The sequence below is a fragment of the Nyctereutes procyonoides genome, unplaced genomic scaffold, assembly GCF_905146905.1.
Source record: "Nyctereutes procyonoides isolate TBG_1078 unplaced genomic scaffold, NYPRO_anot_genome, whole genome shotgun sequence".
In the NCBI taxonomy this organism is placed as follows: Eukaryota; Metazoa; Chordata; class Mammalia; order Carnivora; family Canidae; genus Nyctereutes; species Nyctereutes procyonoides.
Genome location: NW_026575036.1, coordinates 22,129,149 through 22,155,524, shown reverse-complemented (window position 1 = coordinate 22,155,524; position 26,376 = coordinate 22,129,149). Strand labels below are relative to the sequence as shown.

Here is a 26,376-nt window from a genome sequence, read left to right as displayed (position 1 = left end):
AATGGACCAGGTAAGAGGTGATGAGTTCCAAACTAAGGCAAAAGCTATAGGAACAGAAGATTTGGGTCCACATTCAGGGGCCATTAAAGAACAGAGGAAGGGGAGCCTGTGAAAGAGATGAAAAGGAAGAAGCTACAAGAGTGGATGGAAAGAGTGGCCCCCACAGCAGGCAGCACCCAACCCTCAAGAGCACATAAGCAGCAGCACAGGGTTACAAAGACCAGCATCAGAGCTTGGTCGCTCACCACGGACAACCCTCTGTTCCTAAATTGTGGGAGCAGAAGACAAACTGCAGTGCGTTGAGAAGTAAATATCCAGAGATAACTCCTCCATCTAGAGGTTTTATGGTGATGTTGAAGAACGAGATGAATTTGAAGGAAATTGAAGAGGCCAAGGAATTTTGCTTTGGATGATGTTACGCACAGAAGAGAATAAGCAGAGTATGAGCAAAGTACCATCAAGCATTACACATTTACTGGCGAAGACACATCAGCACTTGGCAATGAGTGAGCCTTGGCTAAAAAGAGAGTGAATCTGACATGAAATATTCCCACGACATGAAATGTCTAAACGTTAGTATGTGCAGTATCTAAGAGACAATTAGAATATTTAAATGGAATTTGTTGGTCTCTGCATGCATAGATATGTATATATATTCCAAACTCTCTACTTGGACAACCTATGGCAGAAAAAATAATCGGCACTACAGAGAGTAGGAATAAACCCGAATTCTAACAATATCGGTCACTGTATATCATTGTCTGACGTATTAGTGGGTAACAGAATGCTAGTGATTCCTATCTGGCACGTTTATGGGGCATGAAATAACCCATGGTTCTCATTTTTAGCTTCGGCACTATTTTCAGTACAGCACATATTATTAAAGTACCTGGCACTGTGTTTGGCTCACTGTTGACGATAAATGAATTGAATTAAAGTTTGTCACCACCTCCGGAGTCCTGATATGCCTGATTCCTTCGCCCAAGAAGAATCATTCAAATTTTAACACAATTTTAAACACCTCAGAAAAGCTTTTTTCAGGCTGATTTTCATATCCTGCAATCTGTAACTAGTGTTCCTGTTAACAGGGTATCAGGTCATTGTTCTTTTTTAAAAATAATTTTATTTATTTATTCATGAGAGACAGAAAGAGAGAGAGGCAGAGGCAGAGACACAGGCAGAGGGAGAAGCAGGCTCCCCATAGGGAACCTGATGCGGGACTCGATCCCAGGACCCCGGGATCACGTCCTGAGCCGGAGGCAGACACTCAACCACTGAGACACCCAGGCATCCAGTATCAGGTCATTGCTCTTTATGTCCTCACTGACACATGGCTTGCTTGACTCCCAATTTCCTGTGCCTTCTAGGCCCAGCATAGCCTTTTTTACTAGTATCCAGTTTGTCTTCTTGAACTTCTCCCACATACATAAAGTGTTCTTCCAAATACATCTGGCAAAATAATCGTTTCTTCCTCATTCCCCTCTTCAGCAAAAGCATTTGACACTGGAATCCTAACCTGGAGATTTCAAAACTGGATTTTATGAAGTTCCAAGCTGACTCTCCCCAGGTCACCTGCCCATCCAGCCTTTAGCTTGAATATCTCTAATTTTATCCGGTTCACCATATTTCACCTAGAAACAGGGCTGTTCTGTTAATTTGAAAACAAAAACAGGGATCCCTGGGTGGCTCAGTGGGTTTAGCACTGCCTTCAGCCTAGAGTGTGATCCTGGAGACCCAGGATCAAGTCCCACGTCAGGCTCCCTGCATGGAGCCTGCTTCTCCAACTCTGCCTGTGTCTCTGCCTTTCTCTCTCTCTCTGTGTCTATCATGAATAAATAAATAAAATCTTTAAAAATTAAAAAAAAAGAAAACAAAAACACTGTTTTAAAGCTTTAGGCATCCTATTTTGACATTACCTTTTGCATTTTTTTTAAACCAAAGTAATGTCAAAATAATTACGCAACCACGTACCCAAGTACTTACAGTATCCTATGGAGAAATGTTCACTCTATGACTTTGCCATTTCTACTCTGGATGAAAAAAAGTATAGCACTAATACTAATCTCATCAAACAAGTCTCCTGTGAACTATAATTCTGTTTGGGGAATGAAAAGGAAAATTTCACTGGGATCTGCAGAGGACAATGGTAAAAATAGATTATCAATCATTAGTCAGAAACCTATTTAAGTATTTTACGCTGAAGGGTTTTAAAAAATAAGAAAAGAAAAATGCTGATATCAAGAGATGACCAATTTTGTGAGAGAATCATTACCTACTGCTCTCCTTACAGTGTCTTTAGAAAAGTGAAGTCACTTTAGATTGACTTTTTGTTATTGTTTTAAGGCCTGAGAATGACCTCGCCAGTAACCAACTATTAACAACAGACTTCTAAACATATGGACTAGAACCATATGTCAAAAGCAAATTAACACATGATGATTTCCTCCCCTCAACAGCAGAAAGGGATCCCAGAAGATGATGGGCTGGCCCTTTGCCAGCCATGTCTGAGGCAGAAGGTGTGTGGGATAGGATGAGATCAAGGAATGACACCGGGAATGACCAAGAGGAACCAGGAAAGCAACAGTTGTCAGTTCTAGCACTGTTTTGAAAGCAATCTCTCTCAGATCCATGCTCAATATTCTTTGAAGAAATCAAATAAGATCCATTCCTTCTAGAAACTTAAGACACAGCAAGAATAGCTATCCAGGGACACTGCGTGTCATCAATAAGCTGAGCTGGCTGCTTCTCATAAGACTCAGAGAATGATGATAGTAAAGGATCTGGCCTCCAGCCTTCAAGACTCAAAAATCCGATTTTGACAGCATTCTGAGAAAAGAATCCATCCCTCAGGGGTGGACTCGCAGTAGACTGATTTAAAACAAAGAATGCTAATGGCCATATTTAAAAAGAGAAATGTAAACATCATAAGGACCAAAGTCCTCAAAAAAAATAAAAATAAATAAATAAATAAATATTAAAAAAAAAAAAGGGACCAAAGTCCTCACACTTGCTTGACTAGAGTATTTTTCCACAACGTACAGGCACATCTGGAAACCCTCATTATGATCAGAAACTTATGGTTAGCCTGGACTTAGAGAAAGAGACACTAGCTAGTTGATTCGATTATTTAATAACAGCAGACAAGGGATCCCTGGGTGGCGCAGCGGTTTAGCACCTGCCTTTGGCCCAGGGCGCGATCCTGGAGACCCCGGATCGAATCCCACGTCGGGCTCCCGGTGCATGGAGCCTGCTTCTCCCTCTGCCTGTGTCTCTGCCCCTCTCTCTCTCTCTCTCTCTCTCTCTCTGTGTGCGACTATCATAAATAAATAAAAACTAAAAAAAAAAAATAACAGCAGACAAAAATGCCTGCTGCCTCTATCTTCAAAGGAAAGATGCTCTGGGTAATGAAAAATGGTTTCACTGATACTCTCTCCTGGGCAATGTTCAGCCACATAATGCCAACATTTACCTCTGTGATTGTAAATCCTCAGAGGGGGTCAGGGCCCATCATCTATCTTGTTCATTGCTGTATCCCGTGTTTGGTACCCGGGAGAAACTCAGTTTGTGTCTGGTGGCTGAATGAACTCAACTCATCTTTTTCTATGTTTGCAAGGCTGACCAATGCATATTCTATTTTAAAATGCATGAATATTCAACCAACCTATTATAGAACCTGCCGGCCCAGGGGCCATTTTATACTAAAGCTGACTTTACTCATCTCTGCTCTAATATATCAAACATGGAATCTCAGGAGGGACATCTTTTATTCCTTATTTCAAAATTCATTATGGATGCACATTTGAACTCTCCCTAACCACCAGCAATACCATTTTGACCTATTCCAGATTATTTTATTTCTAGTTGATGTAATTCCAATTTAGCCACTGGTGAGGATCTAGAAGTCATCTTTGAGTCATGGAAATTAAACCCTAAACTGAAAGTAAATGACAAATGTGAATTGAGCCTTTTCTTCTCTCCTTCATCTCCAAGGCTTTTTCTCAACTTCCCTTTGAATCTACAAGCTGCTTTCATTTCTCCTTTCTACTCCTATAATGACATACTCACCGTCTTATAAGAAATAATTTCTAGTTCTCCTTTCACACTTTCCACCTTATTTCCACGTAGTGCCAACACATTTCTATCTTTAAACTACCTACCCCCTCAATCAAACCATCTTCAACATGCACTTCATATACGATGACTTCCCAATCCCTGATCCCTGATACTGAATGAATTTGCTTATTTTTCTCGATGTTATTGCAAAAGAGTTGTCTGTTTTGAAGATTTCACACGCAAAAGCCAAAAAATATAAGAATATTAAACCAAATAAAGCAAATAAAAATGTTAATGCTTCAGGATCAGATTCTCATTAAAATTCTGGCATATGTCTATGCAAAGTTTGTTGTATAGGAGACACGTTTTTATATAACACAGATAAATGCTCTTTTCTTTATACTGCTTATCACACTGCAGAAGCAGAAAGAATAAGCTGTACTAATGTAGTGAATCCCTTAATGCCAGAACAGTATTTTTTTTTGCCTTAATCCCAGCCTCCACAAAAAAAAAGTTGATCAGCTGGCAATATGTAACTGATTAATTAACTGGCCTGTAAGTTCCCAAAGCTGACCTAAAACTGCAGTGGTACGAAGCTCTGAAACAATGTCACATACTTTCAAAAAAACAATATTTATTAATTGCTTATAAATTAGGTAAATTGTCTAACAGAGTCTCTGGCACACAATAGGGACTTACAAAATTTTAGTTCCTCTTCTTCCTTCTCTCTAGTTGAGTACCCCCAAAATGCATGCACTTGCACACGGGCGCAAGTTATTTCCCTAATTTGTTCTGTTCATTAATTGATAATGAGTAAATTTTAAGAAAGATCAACACGGATGCCCACAAAATAGAGTTTCTTAGCAGTAACAGAATTCTTGATCTATCTTCAAAACAGAAATGGGGAAGACTTAAATATCGAACACGAAAGAAAAAAATTAAAATGGATGTTCCCATCGATTGATTTATGCTCTTTTATCAACCATGGGACTTGCTCCTTGTGCTAGAAATGTCAGAGATAATTTTTTAATACTTTTCACTAATGCATTTCCTTCATCACTCCTTCTAGGGCTTTCTATATATTCACCAAGCCAGCCAAAATAAAAATTTAGGAACCATTACTATTAATAAATGCAGGCTCCTGGGTAAACTGTCAAAACATTTCCAAAGGTCCAGATTATAACCTCCATTCCACTCCACACACTTCTGTCCAATTACAAAATGCATGCCACTCTAACTGAGGCACACATTTTTTAAAGTTTGACATTGACATGCACCACACAGAGATCAGAACTGGACAGAGGCCCATGACTTACTATGATTTATATTCTGTCATTGAAACTAATGCATAGTGAGCGGTTCAAAATCCTCTTCCCTTCCTCCAGACCTTTAAATGGAATCAAGCATGGGCACAATATTAATTTTAAAGTTAACTTAGTCTAATTGAATGGCAATGCTTTATTATAGTCATGTATCAAACAAGGACCACAATATATCAAAAGTGACACAGCGAAAGTAGATCCTTTTATGCTTTGCTTTTCATTCTCCTTGATTTTTTTAGCCACAAGCTTTTCAAATACCACTGTTCGTATTTTAATATACTCTGTTCGTAAAGTAACATGACTAAACCATCCCTATACCCGCAACAGCATTTCTAAATCATGCACAGTGATATGCAAACCAGTGACCATTTCTCCAAACAGAGCTGTTACTATATCACAGAAACCCAGAGCTACAGGAATCTTAAGTGTCATCCAGTCTATACGCCTTTTTTCCAGAAGAATCCATTTTTTCACATGTGTTCCACCTTTTTATCCCTCAGATGGTTCTGTCTCAAGGTAAAGTAATGAGTACATGACATTCCTTCTTTGTTAGTATAGGTCATATTATATAACATAATATTAGTTCTACCCACTTAGCATATTTGTCAGTGTGCAGTACATCATCATTACCTGGAAGCACAAGGTATACGGCAGATCTTGAACGTTGTTTTTTTCCTTCCTGCGTAACTGAAACTTTATATCCACTGAACACCAACTCCCATTTCCCCTATCCCAGCCTCTGTCAATCACCATTTTATTTTCTGCTTCTATGGGTTTGATTTTTTACCCCATATAAGTGGAATCATGCAGTATTTATCCTTTGTGGCTAGCTTATTTCACTTAGCATAATGCTCTAAAGATCCATCCATGTTGTGCATATGATAGGATTCCCCTTTTGTTAAGGCTGAATGATATGCCATTGTGTGTATATACCACATTTTTTTTTATCCATTTCATCCATCAATGGACATTTACTTTACTTCCACATCTTGGCTATCATGGCTAAGATATTTTTTAAGACTTTATTTATTTATTCATGAGAGACACACACACACACAGAGAGAGAGAGAGAGAGAGAGAGGCAGAGACATAGGCAGAGGGAGAAGCAGGCTCCCCGTGGGGAACCTGATGCGGGACTCAATTCCAGGACCCCGGGATCATGTCCTGAGCCAAAGGCAGATGCTCAACCACTGAGCAACCCAAGCGCCCCCTATCATGGCTAATATTGCAATGAACATGAGAATACAAGTAATGTCTCTGAGATTCTGATTTCAGTTTCTTAAGATACATATATCCATAAACATAATTGCTGGATCATATGACAATTCTATAAGTTTTTGAGAAACCTCCATACTGTTTTCCACAGTGGCTGCACCATTTTACATTCCCATTAATAGACACAAGGATTCCAATTTTTTCACATCCTGATAAACACTTAAGATTTTTTTAAGATTTTATTTATTTATTCACAAGAGACACACACAGAGAGAGAGAAAGAGAGAGAGAGAGGCAGACACAGGCAGAGGGAGAAGCAGGCTCCATGCAGGGAGCCCGATGTGGGACTCAATCCCTGGTCTCCAGGATGACACCTTGGGCTGAAGGCGGTTCTAAACTGCTGAGCCACCTGGGCTGCCCGATTTTTTGGGTTTTGATAATGGCCTTCCTAACTGGTGTGAGGTGAGATCTCACCACGGTTTTATAGCATGACACAGGCATAAAGCAGATACGTAGGCAAATGGAACAGAATAGAGAACCCAGAAGTAAATCCACATATACAGTCAACTAATCTTCAACAAGGGTACACAATAGGCAAAGGGTAGTGGTCTCTTCAACAAACAGCATTAGGAAAACTAGATATCTGGGGATCTCTGGGTGGCTCAGTGGTTTGGCACCTGCCTTTGGCCTAGGGTGTGATCCTGGAGTCCCAGGATCAAGTGCCACATCGGGTTCCCTGCATGGAGCCTGCTTCTCCCTCTGCCTCTGTCTCTGCCTCTCTCTCTCTGTGTCTCTCATGAATAAATGAATAAAATCTTAAAAAAAAACCTGGATATCTGCATGAAAAGAAGGAAAGAAAGAGAGCGAGAGAAATTAAGAGGGAAGGAGGAAGAAATTGGACCCTTATCTTAGTACCATACAGAAACATCAACTCAAAATGGACTAACTCTTACGACCTGAAACTGTAAGGTTCCTAGAAGAAAACGTGGAGGAAAAATTTCCATAACATTGGTTTTGGCAATGATTTTTTGAATATGACATTTAAAAGCACCAGCAACAAAAGCAAAAATAGACAATGGAAACTACATCAAACTAAAAAGTTTCTGCACAGCAAAGTGAGCAGTCAATAAACTGAAAAGGCAACTGACAGAATGGGAAAAAAATATCCACAAACCACATAGCTCATAACAGGCTACCATTCAAAATGTACAAGGAACCCCTACAATTCAATAGCATAAATAAATAAATAAATAAATAAATAAATAAATAAATAACCTGATAAAAGATGGGCCAAGTCTAATGCTACAGCAGTAATCATTTTTCAATATATATAATGTATCAAAACAATACGATGTATGCCTTAAACTTACACAATGCGACACATCTATTATATTTCAATAAAACTCAGGGGAAAATGGACAAAGGACATGAATATACCTTTTGCCAAAGAAGATCTACAAATAGGGATGCCTCGGTGGCTCTGAGGTTGAGTGTCTGCCTTCAGCTCAGGGCATGATCCTGGAGTCCCAGGATTGAGTCCCATGTCGGGCTCCTCGCCTCACAGGGAGCCTACGTCTCCCTCTGCCTATGTCTCTGCCTTTCTCTCTGTGTCTCTCATGAATAAATAAAATATTTTTTTAAAAAAAGATATACAAATAACCAACAGGCATAATCACCAGAAACCTGGCATTTCTGAAAAAAAAATCATATTCAATGATAAAAGATGATTTCCATTGACATGGTTCATTTATAACCTCCCAAAAAGAAAAAAAAAAATAGGAACCTCCTACGGTTGAAATCAAAAATTATTTCTGTTAATGCCTGCCTGATTTCCACTGTAAACATTAGAATTAGCCTAAAACAAAACTGTGAGATTTATGCTGACACCCTCCATCCCCCTTGAGAAACATCCTGGATTCCGTGATTCTTAATCATATTAATTGTGAGAATTGAATGAGATAATATATATAAAAACATTTTATAAACTTCAAAATGCTCTATAATTATTGTATTGATTTTAAAAATGGGATAGGTGAAAGTGATAACAACTACAAATGCCAAAGTGAGAAAGTCTTTGGCTTTATACTGTAGGGAGCTGGGGACACATAATTTAACTTGAATAATGTAGAAATTATTTGTGTCATTCTTTCTTTAGAAAAACACACACACACACACACACACACACACACACCATTTAGCCTGATCCAGCTGCAAGCCTTACCAGCATTCTTACAGATCCAGAAGTTAGTTACAGTCCTCTCGAAATTTCACAGACTGTCTCCCTTTCCCCAAAACACTTGCCCTCCTTTCTCACCTCCATCTCAGTCTAATTTCTTATCATCCTTCAGATTGCCACTTAAATGTCAACTGCTTCAAGGGAACTTCCTTGCCCCAAACTCCACTCCTATTCCATTGGCAGCGTGCGGAGTGAGAGGTGATGCTATTTCAATGCCCCTGGGTGTTCCCTAGATAACGATAAAGTAACGGTATTGACGCAAACCAGCATTCACACACATCACCCTCCACCTCCTAGGTGAGCTGCTCTTGTCACCCATCACTAGTTCCAGGAAAACTCCAAGCTCTAGGTTTCAAGTCCTGCTTGGTACCTGGTCTGTCGTGTAGAGCTCAGCTGCTCACCAGTTTGCTTTGAGACTGTAACACCTTGACAGAAAGTGAGAGTGAGAGATATACTTTCAGAAATCCTATGACTTTATCAACATGTAAAGAATCTAGAATGTAATGAAGGCCTACACAAAGTTGAGCATTTAATCCCACGCACTGGTGCCAGAATGACTTATGTCTATACTTAGCCCTGTGTTATTTTATTCTAAAGAGAAGCAGCTGACACGTATCAGATTCTTCCCTGTGATCAGCATAACCACTCTTCGCTACCTGTGAATCATCCTAATTCATATTCCAAAAGGAGGCATCTGAGCAAAGTACCTCCTTGCGTCACCTGGGACTGCCATACTCTCCCTTGTCGGTTCAACAAATCTCATGGCTTATAATTAATCTTCTCAGACCCCATCTATGTCACCAGGAAATGTGGGGTTTTGTATTTGCAAGGACAGCCAACATATCCAAATAGATGGTTACAACACAGCATGAATAACATCTGATGACTGGACTACATTTATCAGAATTTTCTGAAAGAGAGAGAGGAAACAACCGGCAACATGGAATTCTCAGTTGTTTCTGTTTTTATACTCCAAGCTTCTCTTGAGTAAATACAACATCTAGACTGCTGTCTTTTCCAAAGCCTTAAATTTTGAAAAGAATGCAAAGTTGATTGTATCCTGCCCTCTATTGTGCCTACTGACTCTGCAATGCTGGAAACAGAAATGTTTCCCCTTCTAACCTTAATATCAATCAGTGGACATTGTCAAACCTGACATTTTATTGTCCCTTCCTCAGTGGCATGCTCTAAATAGAAACATTATTGTGATAAATTGTTCTTTGAAGTTTGACATTGTACAAATTACACTGTGTACTCTATTTTATTAAATGGTAAAACTCAGCAGGCTTTCTATCAGGAGGCCAACCTACAGTACTTTGTCCTCCTAAGAAATGAGTGCTATGTTGGCAGGCTAAGCAAAAGGTCTCCTCATAACCATTCTGTCAACAAATAACTCATAAAACCTTTTCTTAGGATACACATTAAAGCATTTGTCCTGATCTTTAATATATCTTAACACGGAGAGGCAACAGGCTTCATCTCAGCATGGGCTGATGCCTGCACTTAAGGAAGAGCCAACCACATAAACACAACATCAGGAATTAGTAGAGAAACAAAACAGCAACAGAAGGGAAATAAAAAGGGGTCAGTGCCTTTCTCGTCCTTAAAAAAACATTTAAGTCAATTACAAATATCTGAATGTCTGAATAAATACTGCTTAAGGTACCAGGATAGACACAGGGAATACAAAGAATGGTAAGGTCATCTCCATGGAGTATATGGTCTAGTTGGGTAAGTATTACACAAACACACGAAACGGTAAGAAAAGAAGAGAATCTAGGACAAGTGACACTACTAAGCACAACAGATGATCTAGGGAAAGAGTTGGCAACCTACAGCTCTTTTATAAACAATGCCAGGTTCTTTGTAGGAAACTTTGTTAAAACCTAGCTACACTCATTTGTTGAGGTGTTGTCCAGGACTGTTTCTGTGTTCCAATGACAGAACTTAGCAGCTGCAAGGGAGACCTGATAGCCCACCAAACCTAAAATATTTACTATCTTTACCGAAAAGTTTCACCAACCCCCACTCTAGAAAGCTAAAGAAGAGACTGCCATGCACCACACTGGTGAAGAAAAGGTTCAAAGAATGGGCTGAAATCAGCAAAGAAAGGAAATGAGGGAAAAGTGCTCTAAGCTGAGGGAACCATATGAGCAGAAGTGCAGAGGAGGGAATCTGTGGGGGGAGGCAATACATAGGCCAACCTGGCTCAAGGCAATGGGGGCGATGGTTTTCCGTACCATATGGAAATGGTATTTTGATTTGGGCGTGGAAGGAAAAAGCACCTAAATGCCAAGTAAAGAAATGAAGACTTTCTCATCACAGTTGTGATGGCTATTATTTTGCTTATTTTGCTTTGTTTTCAGCAATGAATGACACCGTTTCAAAATATTCCCATTTTTTATTTCAAAAAAAGCAGTCTTCCTACTGCATCTAACTTAGATCAGTTTGCTGCAGAGCAAAGAAAATAGTCAAAGAGCTTTTTATACAACTCTATAAATGCATCCTCCCTTTTCATTCAAAGAAAATTTAACATCATTACTTATGGTTTCTTAACACGGCTCATACTTGTGTCCCTTACACCTGTGATCCCCATTTTCTTCATGTTTAATACTTGAAGAATCAAAGCCCTGAGCAGCAACAGAGATAAAGAATGGTCTTTGGCCCTGTCCTTTTTGATTTACAGGGTATACAGGGCTGTCATTTTGATTTGCCCAAAGGTTAAAGCTTAAAGACAGTACAGAAAGTATAGTCCTCCAAAGAGATAAATACACTAGGGCCAGCTCCCAGGCAAATGATATCTGATATTTTTGCTCCTGGCTGTTGGCCATTTTAGTCAGGTGGTGGGGGCTCCAGTTCAGCCCCGGAGAGGCTTAGCAGGTCTATCTGGGTATCCAGAACCCTGAGTGGTCCACCCCAGCTGCAAACTATCTGAGCCTACTGTCTTACAGCTACATATCAAGGCAGAATTATGGGTTCATGTAATCCCAAAACTACCGAGGATCCAACTAAGATTGACTCCCAAATCTGCTTGTTACCCTGGTACCACAGTCACCTTTCAGGACCGATCAGGCTCCACAGCACTATGCAAAGGTAAATGGAGACGTCCGTTCTCATCCAAAGCAATCATGTGCTCTAGAGGCCGAGATGAAACTAGATTTTACTTGACTAACTTAGTTTCATGGAGAACTTTTAGGTTGGGCAGGGTAGAGAAATGTCATAATAAAAAAAAAAATCACAGGCTCTGCCATCAGAAGGTTTGAGTTTAATTTTACTAGTGGAGTTCCCTTGAGCCAATCACTTAATTTCCCTAAACATAATTTTTTCCTACCTGTAAAATGGACATAATCATAAACCCACAGCATTATCGGGGCAGTCAAATAAAACATATGTGAAACCATATTGCAACTTTGAGCTACTCTACACACATATTTCTTTTTATTACCGCTTCATGTTTTATACAGCAGTTCTTAAAGCATTGTCTGGGGGCCCTGTAGGTACTGAGACCTTTTTAGTTCTGCAACAACAAAACTATTTTTATAACAAAAATCACCTGTTACTTGACTTTTCACTCTGATTAACTCAAGTGTGCAGAGGGTTTTTTTCAGAGGCTAAGTGATATATGATGACATCATCACTATATCAGCTTGTGGAATGGTGTGCTTGTGCCAATTCATGTTTTCCTGAATTTTCCAAAGTAAATCTTTGCGGTCCTCAATAATTGGTAAGGGTATAAAGTGGTCCTGATATCAAAACATTTGAGAACTACTATTTTGTAAGTGTAGATCTCTTTAAATGCACTTTAAAAGCAAATAAAACACACATCATTTGCTCCTTTGGAAGGTATATGTGTAGATTATAGAGAGAAACATCTTTAACTGGAATACACTTGGGAGCTTATCTTTTAATGTTACACACTTGTGAGTTTAAAAATAATACAAATGGAAAAGAAAAACATTTCAACTTCTGTTATATCTACTAAGGTGGTTATTGAGTACTTTTTATATTGAAGATACTGCTCTAAGGCACATACAAGGAAAGTCCAAAACATTTCTTGCTCAAAAAAACCTTGAAACAAACAAACAAAAAACAAACAAACAAACAAAAAAACGAAACAATTAGCAAACATAAGAGTATTTTATAGAGAAATAAGAGATATGTGGATCAAAATGCTCACTGAGCTTTTTTTATAAAATTAGTAAAGACAAAATTTGGAACTTAAATGTTCTGTGTGGCACAAACAAAAAGTAAAAAGAATTAGGATAGGAATACATCTATGTTAGTAGCCAGTTTTATTTATAAAGCCATAATAATAATGAATATTGAGAGAGCGGGATGTCCAGCTTGCGAGCTGGCACCTTCGTTTTGCACGCAACAGAAAAGTGATTCAAAAATGGGTGATGTTGAAAAGGGCAAGAGTTTTGTTCAGAAGGGTGCCCAGTGCCATACTGTGGAAAAGGGAGCCAAGCACAAGACTGGGCCAAACCTCCATGGATTTTTGGGCAAAAGACAAGTTAGGCCCTTGGATTTTCTTACACGGATGCCAACAAGAACAAAGGCATCACCTGGGGAGAGGAAACCCTGATGGAGTATTTGGAGAATCCCAAGAAGTACATCCCTGGAACAAAAATGATCTTCGCTGGCATTAAGAAGACAGGGGAAAGAGCAGACTTAATACCTTATCTCAAAAAAGCTACTAAGGAGTAATAGTTGGCCATCACCTTATTTATTACAAACAAAAATGTCTCATGACTTTTTTTATGTGTACCATATTTAAATTGATCTCATTGACCAGAATTTAGATCATGAGTGGCTGATAGAATGTTTCTCTTGGACAGTCCTGATTTAAATAATATTAGCTTGTGGATTTTTAAACGAATATGATCAGTTTTTTGAACTTTGATAGTAATTCTGGTTCAGCAAGTGCTGTCACTGTTTTCTCCTTCTAAAAATATGATTGGAAAAATAATTTTTTTAAAATATGATTGGAATTGATTAGGATGTGTAGCTTTTCACAGAGATGGTAAATGCCACCTCTAAATTTATAGATTGGTTTTATATTTAGATTTATATAACTGGTTATATTAATATATTTAAATACTGAGGAAATCCCTTCACTGTCTCAGAACAGCAAGACTCAACTGTGTTTCAAGTTGTGTTCCGAGCCTGTTAAAGGCAATGGCTGAAGATAAGCTGGCAGTGTCCTCTTTATCTTTTTGGTCTTAACTATGCCAATTTACTTAAAATTCCTTACATATAATAATTAATAATAATAATAATAATAATGAATATTAACAATAAAAATGAAATAAAAGTTTGTTGGCCTTGGGAACAAGACTTAGGAGTTGGCCCTGGTTGTTGTAATAATAACTCATAAGTGTTGTCTGGCCTCATATACTATGTTCATGCATTATAGTGATAAAAGTGAAGACTATTTCTAAAAATTGAGCTTCACTGTTTTGTTTGATATTATAAGAACTCACCAAAATCTCAAATACACAGTACAACTACTTATAAATGGCCCTTAACCATCTAGATCTCTGATTTATCCAGACAGATTTTTGTTTGGGATTTGAGCCAGAAGTACAGAAAGTCAAGCAGGTCTGAATCTGAATGGAATCTGAATATAAAGCCAGCCTGGAAAACAAACCTAGCTCTGGAATGGAAAACAGGACCAAAGTAGGTTGTAGGCAGGAATCAAAAGCTGGAAGCAATATCCAGGACTCCTGAGCCAAAGCATTTTAAACATTCAATACCCTACTGAAATAAAAGCTATAGCAGAGAATAGCTCCATTTTCCATTGTTAGTTTTCCAGGTCACGCTTTGTTAAAACTGATAGCTGGGAATAAATTGTTCTTATATGACTTATAGCAGAAAACCCTGGTAAAGGGAAAAATTTATGCAACTTAAAACTCCATACTATAGAATAACTTAGGAGATCATTTTAGGGTCCATACAAAAGACTAAAATAAAGTCACTTTTAGTAAAATTAGTCCTGACAAAGATTGAATCAAGAAAAAGACAGGCTAGAATTAGGGCATGATGTAATGGCTTTGAGAAATCTTGATATTTCTCTCTCTCTCTCTCTCTCTCTCTCTCTCTCTCTCTCTCTCTCCAGAAACTGCATCCAAAAGAATTTACAATTTTAAAAGGAGCTCTATTTTATTTTTTCTCTTTCTCCTCTTTGGACAAGATAGAGACATAAGATTAGGACAAATGGGACAATATTTTTACACATTTCATAATTTTTATATTCAGGAATGGTTAGGCACGGGAATAAAAACCACTTCTCCTTTCCATGAAGAAGAACATTATATAATTTCAAAGTAGTATAGATGTAATGAGATAATATACAAAGGATAAGATTTATTATTAGCAACTATTATTCACAGATAAGAAAGTACCATTTTGCTTTCCCCTAAATGTATTTTTCCTCAATCTATTTTCTGCATTGTTGAGAATGGACTTCTGAACCCTACAGGAGAGAGTGAAGGTGGTCTACTTTCTACTTTTGAATGTATATCCAAAACAAGTTCTCCACTGATAACTCGGTAACAGTGAACCAGATACAGTGGTTATAACAGAGCCCCCCCAGAACCACTAGCCACCTTGAAAATGATAATGGCTTCATGAGTTTTATTTATAAGTCCAAATGAATACATATTATGTTTCACTGGCCAACTATATTTCTTAAATCTGTGATTTCAACATAAATATGCCCTAGATCACTTACTAATTCAAACAGAACAATATTTACTGAGCACTTATTATATATTAAGCACTTTCCTAGGTGCTATGTAGATAAATGAGACAAAGTTCCTATCAAATAGATTTTCAGCTAATTAGGGGAAATAAAACAAGAGTAGCCATCCAAAAAAAAAAAAAAAGCAAAAAATGAGAGCTTCCCTTACATTTAAAATAAAAGTTTAGTAAGGCAGCCTTATGAATTAATAGCAAAACATGACATATGCCAAATCTGTAAAGATCTGTAACAACATAGAATCAAAACTCATTTTCTTCATCGGTGACCTTTAATGAGCACTTACTATATGTCAGATTGCGATCATTTAATCCTCAGAGCATCCCAGCTGAAGGTGATTTTCAGGAATTCTACTAATACTAGATGGTACAGAGAAGCCAAAGTCTCAGAGAAGTTCTCCCATATGAAGCTTCCTTACTGGATTTAAGATGAACCTTCACCCTGCCTAGGGAGTGCTGGTTTAAATGTCTGATGATACCAATAGGGTAGAGTCCTCTCTTACACAGGAAGCAAGAGCACAAGAATATATTCAGCACAGAATCCATACAGTACGGTCATTGTTCCACCACTGTAAACACATGAAATCAATGCGTAAATTAAGCTTAGTATGGGGGCCTGAAATCCAGGGAGGAGCACTGAAAAGGACAGGTCTTGGGAATACAGGCTGCCTCACTAGGTAGAAAAGGTGAAATGAATAATTATACCCAGGTAGTGACCTTTTCCCTGCGGATGAAAGAATGAAAGACACCTAACAAAAAGCTCGGGCTTCAAATAATACACTCTCTTCTTACAGCTGAAATACCACTTTAGGGCACAATTGGATTTTAAAGTTGTATTTTAAAGAATTACAATAATTAGAATAATGATGTTTAAGTAGCTTTTATACTGATATTATGTTACCACTGACAACGGCATAATTCTATTCTACTGGCAAAAGCCTAAAAATCACAAAAAACTGCAGGTATGGCAGTAATGGTTTAAGTAGTTACCACTCCAAACTTTTTTTTTTAACTTTTAAATTCCACAGATACTAGAAGACTTGTCAAAGCACAAAGTAAATATAAATGATAATTAATTAATATAAAATAAGACTGTCAGGGTTCAGTCTATTAAACGTCTGCCTTCAGCTCCGGTCATGATCCCAGAGTCCTGGGATTGAGCCCCATGTCAGGCTCCCTGCTCAGTGGGGAGTCTGCTGTTCCCCCTTCCCTTCCCCGTCTCCTTCCCACCCCCCACCCCCCCCCCGCTTATGCATGCACACTCTCTCTCTCTCTCTCTCTCAAATAAATAAATAAGTCCTTTATTTTAAAAAAAAAAAGAGAACTGAAAGGCTTCAGGATAAAAGACCACTCTTAGTTCTAGGTTTAAAAAACAGTAATATATTTCTAGCTAATATATATATATATATATATATATATATATATATGATATGACTTAGTCTGTCATACCTTTGAACTCATTATTTAAGATCCCTGGGTGGCACAGCAGTTTGGCGCCTGCCTTTGGCCCAGGGCGCGATCCTGGAGACCCGGGATCGAATCCCACGTCCGACTCCCGGTGCATGGAGCTTGCTTCTCCCTCTGCCTATGTCTCTGCCTCTCTCTCTCTCTCTCTCTCTCTCTCTCTCTCTCTCTGTGTGTGACTATCATAAATAAATAAAAATTTTAAAAAATGAACTCAGTATTTAGCCAGAGATAGACATTCTCTGTTGGGACTATTTTAATAAAAACTATCACTGCTTTACAGAATCCACACATTTTTTTTGAAACCATAGTGGGTTTCAAAATATTTTGCTGGTGTTTTTTATTGTATTTAAGGGTAATTTCATTTTGGAAAATGAATATTAATACAAATAAATACAAAAAAGACAAAAAAAACCAAAGGGAGGGGGTAAGTGGATCAAAGATTACAAGATAAAAGGTGTTTCACAAAAGAATATGCAATAGTAATAAAAATATAAAAAGATGTTCACCATTATGAAGAACTTATACACTGAACATGAAAAATCAAATAATCTGATTTTAAAATGGACAGAGCACCTGATAGATATTTTTCCAAAGAAAACATACAGGTGGCCAACAGACACATGAAAAGATTCTCAACATCAGCAATGATCAGGGAAATGCAAACCAAAATCACAATCAGAAACTTTTCAGAATGGCTTGTATCAGAAAGACAAAAAATTAAAAAAAAAAAAGTGTTGGTGAGGATGTAAAGAAAGAGAAACTGTTGGTGAGAATGTAAGCTGGTGCAACCACTGTGGAAAAGAGTATTGAGCTTCCTCAAAAAGTTAAAAATAGAAGTCCTATATGACCCAGTAATTCCACTACTGGAGAACATTTTTGGAGAACAAAAACACTAATTTAGTTTGCTTTCCCACCAACAGTGCAAGAGGGTTCCCCTTTCACTACATCCATGCCAAAACCTGTTGTTTCTTACGTTGTGGAATTTAGACATTCTGACAAGTGTGAGGCTGTATCTCATTGTAGTTCTGATTTTCTTTTCCCTGATGATGAGCGATGTTGACCATCTTTTTATGTGTCTATTGGCCATCTGGATGTCTTCTTTGGAGAAATATCTATTCATGTCTTCTGCCCATTTTTTTAATTGGAATATGTGGTTTTGGGGTATTGAGTTGTATAAGTTCTTTATGTATTTTTGATACTAATCCTTTATCAGATAGTCATTTGCAAGTATTTTCTCCCACTCTGTAGGTTGTCTTTGAGTTTTGTTGTTTCCTTTGCTGTGAAGATGCTTTTTATTTTGATGAAGTCTCAATAGTTTATTTTTGCTTCTGTTTCCCTTGCTCAGGAGACATATCCTGAAAGAAGTTGCTATGGTAGATGTGAAAAAGGTTACTGCCCTTGTTCTTTAGGATTTTTTAGTTTCAGGTCTCACAGTTACATCATTCATCATTTTGAATTTCTTGTTGTGTGTGTTGTAATAAAGTGGTTTAGTTTCATTCTTTTGCATGTTGCTGTCCAGTTTTCCCAAAATCATTTGTTGAAGAGATTGTCTTTTTCCCATTGGATATTCTTTCTTGCTTTGTTAAAGATTAATTGACCATATAGCTGTGGGCTCATTTCTGGGTTTTCTATTGTTTGGTTGAACTATGTGTCTATTTTTGTGCCAATACCATACTGTTTGATCACTACAACTTTGTAATAGAACTTAAGTCTGTAATATAACTTAAGTCTGCAGTTTTGCCTTTATTTATCAAGGATGTTTGGCTATTCCAGGTCTTTTGTGGTCCTGTACAAATTTTAGGATTGTTTGTTCTAGCTCTGTAAATGCAAACTGGTACAGCCATTCTGGAAAACAGTATGGAGTTTCCTCAAAAAGTTAAAAATAGAACTACCCTACAATCCAGCAATTGCTCTACTATATATTTACCCAAAGGATACAATAATACTGATTCAAGGGGATACATGCACCCTGATGTTTATAGCAACATTATCCACAATAGGCAAGTTATGGAAACACTTAAGTGTTCCATTGACTGATGAATAGATAAGGAAGATGTGGCATATATATATATATATATACAATGCAATATTATTCAACCATAAAAAAGAATGAAATCTTGCCATTTGCAACAACATGAATGGAACTACAGAGTATAACAGTAAGGGAAATAAGTCATTCAGGGAAAGACAAATACCATACGATTTCACTCATATGTGGAATTTAAGAAACAAAAAAAAAATGAGCACAGGGTAAAAAGAGAAAGAGAAAGAGCCAAACCAAGAAACAGACTCTTAACTACAGAGAACAAACAGATGGTCACCAGCAGGGAGGTGGGTGGGGGGATGAGTTAAATTGGTGATGGGGATTAAGGAGGGCACTTGTGATGAGAACCAGGTGACGTATGCAAGTGTTGAATCACTATATTGTACACCTGAAACTAATATTACACTGTGTTAACTTACTGGAATTTAAATAAAAACTTTTTTAAAAGACGTTGTTTACTTACTTGAAAGAGAGAGAGAGAGCATTAACAGGGGGAGGAGGAGGGAGAGGGAGAAGCAGACTCCCTGCTAAGCAGGGAGCCTGATGTGGGACTCAATCCCAGGACCCAGGGATCATAATCCAAATCAAAGGCAGACACTCAACCAACTGAGCCACTTAGGTGCCCAAATAGAACCTTTCTTAATAATCCACTAATTTAAAAAGAATTATGCACCTCTGTTTTTACTGCAGCATTATTTACAATAGATACAATAGTGTCTATAAATAGATGAATGGATAAATAAGACATAATATATACATATTATATACATATGTTAGTATATATATATATATATATATAATGGAATATTACTCAATCATAAAAAGAATGAGATCTTGCCATTTGAGACAACATGGAAGGACCTAGAAAGTATTATGCTATGTGAAATAAATCTGAAAAGGCAAATATCATATATTTCACTTATATGTGGAATCTAAAAATGAAACAAATGAATAAACAAAATAGCAGAAACAGACCCATAAATACAGAGAATAGGATTGCCAGAGGGGAGAGTAAGGGAGATGGGCAAAATGGGTGAGGAAAAATGGGAGGTAAAGGCATCCAGTTATGGAATGAATAAATCATGGAGATGAAAAGTACAGCATAGAGAATGTAGCCAATGGTAAACTAATAGGGTTGTATGGTGGTGACAAGATGGCAGCTATACTTGTAGTAAGCGTAGCACAACATAAATAGTTGTTGAATCACTCTGTTGTACATCTGAAACTAATATAACATTGTATGTCAACTATACTTCAATTGAAAAAAGATGTTCACCCTCATTAGTAATCAGGGAACTGAAAATCAAAATTATAGTGAAATCAATTTGCCCCAACAGATTGGCACAAATTAAGAACTCTGACAATACTGAATGCTAGTGAGGATATGGATCAAATGGAATGTTGCTAGTGGTAGCATAAATTAGTCTAAACATTTTTTTTAAGATTTTATTTATTCATGGGAGACACAGGAGAGAGAGAGGCAGAGACACAAGCAGAGGGAGAAGCAGGCTCCATGCAGGGAGCCCAACGTGGGACTCGATCCCAGGACTCCAAGATCATGCCCTGAGCTGAAGGCAGACGCTTAACTGCTGAGCCACCCAGGTGTCCCTAAACATTTTTTTTAAAACCATATCTCACTATATGGTAAACTTGAACATTTGGATAAACTACGATCTTGCAATTCTACTCTTCATTATATGCCCTATATTACACTCTTCATTATTTGCAAATGTGTATCAGAGATGTTTACACTAATATTCATAGCAGCACAGTATAAAATAGGGGGGAAAATGAAAATTGCCCAAATGTCTAGTGATAGGATAATGGATACATAACTTATAGTATGTTCATGTCATAGGATATTTTACCACAGAGAAAAATGCATGAAGTACACCCAGATAAAGTATCAGGAATGAATAAAACAAATTATAAAATTTCAAAGATAAGCAATATTAAGCAATTTGGAGGGAGTTACGATACATAGAACTATTTTTTAAATAAGGCAGGAGGATAATGAAAACAAAATTCAAAATAATTACTATCTCTGAAGGGATCCAGGATGATGCTATTCATAGTGTTCTCATTCTTGATTTGGGTGGTAAGGTTCATTATATTGTTGTGCTATATAACACACCTGCATGTTGCCTGCATAATTTTGTAATTGTAAATTGCTATATTTAAATGCTTTAAAGATTTGCATGTTAAATCATGTCACGTAATTATTGTTTCATAATTTTAATTATTTCCAGTTTTTCTCCTTTATTGCCTAGAAGTACCTTTTTTTTATGTAACTCATTTTCTTAAGTACACTGTATTGATCAATTATTTACATGTGCTGTGAAAAGTCATGGAAGAAAAGGTAACACTATATTTACTATTTTGTTTACAAGAAAAATATTGTATAATATCTGTGTCTATGTCTATATCTCCATAGACAGATTGACTTGGAACAGGATAACCTATAGAAAACAGTAACTACAGAACCTATAGAAAATACTTCCTTCATACATAAGGCAATCACTTAAAGTGGCCAACAGTGTCAATTTAAGTTGCATATATTCCTAGTGAAACAATGTGGAATTTGGATTAAGATATCCTTAAAAAACCATAATTGTTAAATCCCTTTCTAACTCTCACTCAAATTTTTTACACTTACCATAGAACCCATGCTTGTAAGTAGCATGGGTAAAATTTTGATTTTGTATCAAATGGTATAAAGATGGATATCAATGTCTAATATAAGAAAACTGTTCTGGGCCACCTGGGTGGCTCAGTGGTAGAGCATCTATCTGCCTTTGGCTCAGCTCACGATCCCGGAGTCCTGGGATCAAGTCCTGCATCAGGGGGCTCCCTGCTCAGCACGGAGCCTGCTTCTCCCTCTGCCTATGTCTCTGCTTCTCTCTGTGTGTCTCTCATGAATAAATAAATAAATAAAATCTTTTAAAAAAAGAAAACTCTTCTATGTATTTTACATATGCACAAGTATTATGGTCATTTTTGTTCAATCTTATATCTCAAATATACAGTCTAAAATTTCATAAAAAGAAATTAAATGATGTTTTAATATTTATCTAGAAAAGTTTTTCTGCTATCCCTCTTCATTCTAAAAGGTTTTTAAGTTTCTCACATTAAGAGTTCTGTAACGGACTCCCTCTCACACTAATGCTGGCCCTGACTCTAAGTAAGACCTTAGTGTTGTATATGTGACTTATTAAATTATGTTGATGTGATTTGATTAATGGAATTGTGAGACACTGTGTTTCTAATTTACACAGCTTCCAGGAAAGAACCTGCTTGATGAGATTAGAGATTTATTTGTTTACTAACGCAGTCAGAAGTTTTGCATTTTAGACTTATTCCAGTCTCAAAAGAAGTCCCAAGGCAGTCATTTACTTTAAAAACAATTATAATCAATAATCATGGAAGTCTTAGACTCAGAACTTAAAGAGTCAATCAGAAGAAAACCATTCTACAGCAGAAATCTCAGATTTATATTCCGAGGCCATCTAATTATTGATTCTCTACAAATCAATTTCTTTATGTGTAAATGGCTGATTACTGATCACAGAAGCTTCTGTCTCTCGGTGTGAATAATCATAGAGATTTGCATATATTTTTAATACTGCACGGCACAGAGGAACCATAAAAAATGAATTGGGAACACGAAATACTAGAACACCACACATCTAATTAGGATTACATTTAGCTGAGCTAAATCAGACACAAATTTGTGATTCCACAGATGTATTGTTTTCAAATTTTGGCAATGAATTACTTCAGGGACATGACAAATATTACTAGATCAAAGAAGTTTTCAAAGCTAGTTTAAATCAGAAGAAAAAGTACATGGATAAAATGGATTATTCTTTTAATACTGATCTTCTTCAGCTTCATGTGTCAATTTATTCCTCTATTTCTTGAAAAAATATTTTCTGGGAACCTACTACCTGCCATGCAAATGCCAACGCAGAATAATACCATCCCTGCTATGATTATGTGCTCATAATGTTAGTGCATAAATAATTATGACATAAAGTCTAGTTTAACTACCAAAACTTACTTTTTCATCATGTAATCATGGATCAAAATCAGAAATTGAGTATTACGGAACAGAAATTGGCAAACGTTTTCTGCAAAGGGCCAGGTAGTAAACACTTTAAGCTTTGCAGGCTGGAGGGTCTCTGTTGCAACAATGCCACCCTGCCATTGCAGCCTAAAAGCAGCCATACATAAATAAAGGAGCATGGCTGTGTTCCAATAACTATGCACACTTAAATCTACCTTTCACATCATCTCCAAGTGTCACAAAATATTTTTCTTTTGTTTTTTTCTCAACCATTTAAAAACGTATTCAAAGTGATTTGTCCATTCGCTCAACTTTTCTCCTAGGATTCTGTTAGTCTCCTTTATTTAGTTGGTAGCCAGAAGTTTTGGCATTATTATAACTAGCATCTTATCTTCTAGTTCTTGAAGCATGGACAGGATTTGGCGAGGTAGTGATGGGACAAAAGCAGTCTCTAGTCAGAGAGACAAACCTTAGGGACAACCCACAGCCCGCAAAAGCTTAGAAGAATAGAAGAGTTTCATTTGTTTGAAACCAAAGCTATCTGGAGAGAGCTGCTAGGGAATAAGGATAAAGCAAGCAGTAGAAGGACACAGACAGCCCACTGGGGAGTTTATGTTCCAGACATAGTAGAATATGCTGGTTAAAGGCATGGATTATGGCATCAGGCTGCCCCTATCCCAGCTCTGCCACTTATTATTTATAATATAAATATTATGGATCGCTCTGTTTCAGTTTCCTCACTGATAAATGGGGAGTGTAATAGTGCCAACCTCATTAGTGTATAGTGAAGATGAAATGAGTTAAGACGTGTAGCACCTGGTCTGGATAAGAATTCAATAAACGTTAGCCTTATTAAAAAAAAATGTGAAAATCATTCTTAGTTCATGCACCATACCAAATAAACAGGATCTGGCCCATAAGCCCTGGTTTACCGAACCTGGCTTAGAATATATTCTCTTTTAGAAAAATCTTTTTCTAAAAGGTATCATTTCTATGCATGACATTAAAAAAAAAAAAAACTGTTTCTCATCTGGTTTTAAAGGTTCTAAGATGGTATTTTGGGCAGAATTACCAAGCCTCAACATACTTAGAGAAAAACTCCTTTATTACATTTAATTTGAATTCATTTTAAAAAGAACCTCTCTGAGGATGAAGACTTTTGTAGTATGTTTCCCCTCACTCTCCTAAAATCCTATGTTGAGTGCTTCGGATCCACCTTATCCAAAATATCTTGATAGATCTTTAAACACTGGAATTTAAACAAGTAAAAGCAAATATATTGCAAGTTGAGTCAAAGTGCCTTCCCTGTGGTTCATCCAATCATGCATATGCCCTTGAGCTGCCCACAGAGTACATCCTCTGTTGCAAATGACCCACGGTGGGTGAACCAGCTGTGTGTCATAAGCGGTGTCGAAATGGAATATCCAGCCGAGGAGAGTCGCTTTTCCTAGAATGTTAAAGAACTATTTCATGTGTGTTGCATGACAGCTATTCTCAGCTAGCCCATTCAAATTAAATTATTTGATAAGGTTTTATTAACTACCACAAAAAAAATCAGATAATTCTGTGAGATCTTAAATATGTATGGATTGTTGGCACACTCCCTGCTCCAAAGGCATGCTCCTGAAAAACATTAGTTGGGGGGGAAAAAAAGCACCAATAATATTAAAATGCCTTTTAAATGAATGGTGTTCAATTTATTAAAATTTAACATTTTGGATAATTACGTTTCCTTTTTCTGAGTTTTTCTCAGCACAGAAGTTACAATTATTTAATTCCTGTAATCTTCCTTTCTTAATTCTGTCTCTTGGTTTTCCATTTCTTTTGAGTCACTTGCTTATAGGAAATGTCAAGGAAATAGTATTTTCTCCCTCAAGTTTCTTTGAGTTTGTATAATATATAAGTACAACAACATATTTCAGTATCAGAGGATTTCTAAAGCTATGTCTTTGAAAAGAAAAGATTTTCTATGAATAAGAAAATAGAAGATATGTACCAGGAGCCTGGAACTCTTGGCAAATGGAATAATCAAATTATGCTGCTGAAATCATTTGTTTAGCTTAAAGGTCTCTGCCAAAATCATGAAGCAGGAACACTCTGCCTGTTTCTCAAGGTCATAACTGCAAGACAAATTATCTTAATGCTTCTAAGTTGTTCTTAGAAAGTAACCCTTCATTTAAAAAAAAAAGCTTAAAACATAATTTAGCAATTTAGCAGATGGTATTTCAAAATGAAATCTTCCAGGAGTCATTTTTTTTTTTTCAGATCAACATAAAGATGCAGTGAATTAACCACGCTGGGCTGAAGTATGCCATTCTATCTGTTTGGTCACTTAAAGGCCTAGAAAATATATAGTTCAAGCCATCGTTTATGTTCCTAAGAAATAAATTTCGCTCATTCAGAAGTAAGCAAAAAAAAAAAAAAAAACAAAAACAAAAAAAACAAACAAAAAACAAAAACAGAAACAAAACCATGGTCTTTTTGGTAAATATTCTCACACAGACTATAAACCAAGATGGCTCAAACATTAAATGAAAACAGAGCTCTGTAAATTCTGCAAAACTTCAGAGCTCTTGACCTGTTTGCAGCAAGTTGCACCTGTGGAAATGTCAGCTTCGGCACAGGATCCAGTAAAGACACACAGGGTAGAAAGGCAATATAAATGTGACTCATTTGAGCAACTGTTCTAATGAACACTTTCCACTGCCTTCAGCAGGTTAAGAATATTAAAGCTTCGTTCCTGCTGAGCAGGCCTGGATATTTTCTATTTGTTAACTCCCCAGGAACTTGTTGTAATGTCTCCTGGTGAAGATAAGACAGTACTACATTCTGTAGTTGCCAGCTGGTAGGAGCAAAAACACCTGGGCAAAGTACTTGTTAAATGGCATATTTCTTCTCTGTGGCAGGCACGACAGACTAAGAAATCTGCCTCTTAGTTTTTTTTTTTCTTTTAAATACAGTGCCCAAACTGTCAAGTGAATGGTTTAAGTCCAATTCTTACCTCCCCGAAATAGGTGGTGGATTTGATTTCATTGTTTTTGTCTCTTCCATTGAGCTATCTTGCTACTTGTTACAATAAATCTACCATCAGTTCTTTATCCATCCCTGCTCTCAAAGGGTGTTACCTATGACACCAAAGTTCAACTACCAAGGGGACAACTGCTTCTATCCATGAATAATCAGAAATTAACATTTTTGTGGATACTGATTACTC

At 37.1% G+C, this 26,376-nt stretch overlaps 1 protein-coding gene and 1 pseudogene across 3 annotated transcripts in view; one reads left to right on the top strand and one right to left on the bottom strand.

Annotated features, from left to right (window-relative positions):
- Nucleotides 1-26,376, bottom strand: part of TMEM117 (transmembrane protein 117) — a 475,906-nt gene that overhangs the window by 259,004 nt on the left and 190,526 nt on the right. The gene's annotated exons all lie outside the window — the stretch shown is intronic.
- LOC129505707 (cytochrome c-like) lies at nt 13,220-13,533 on the top strand (annotated as a pseudogene).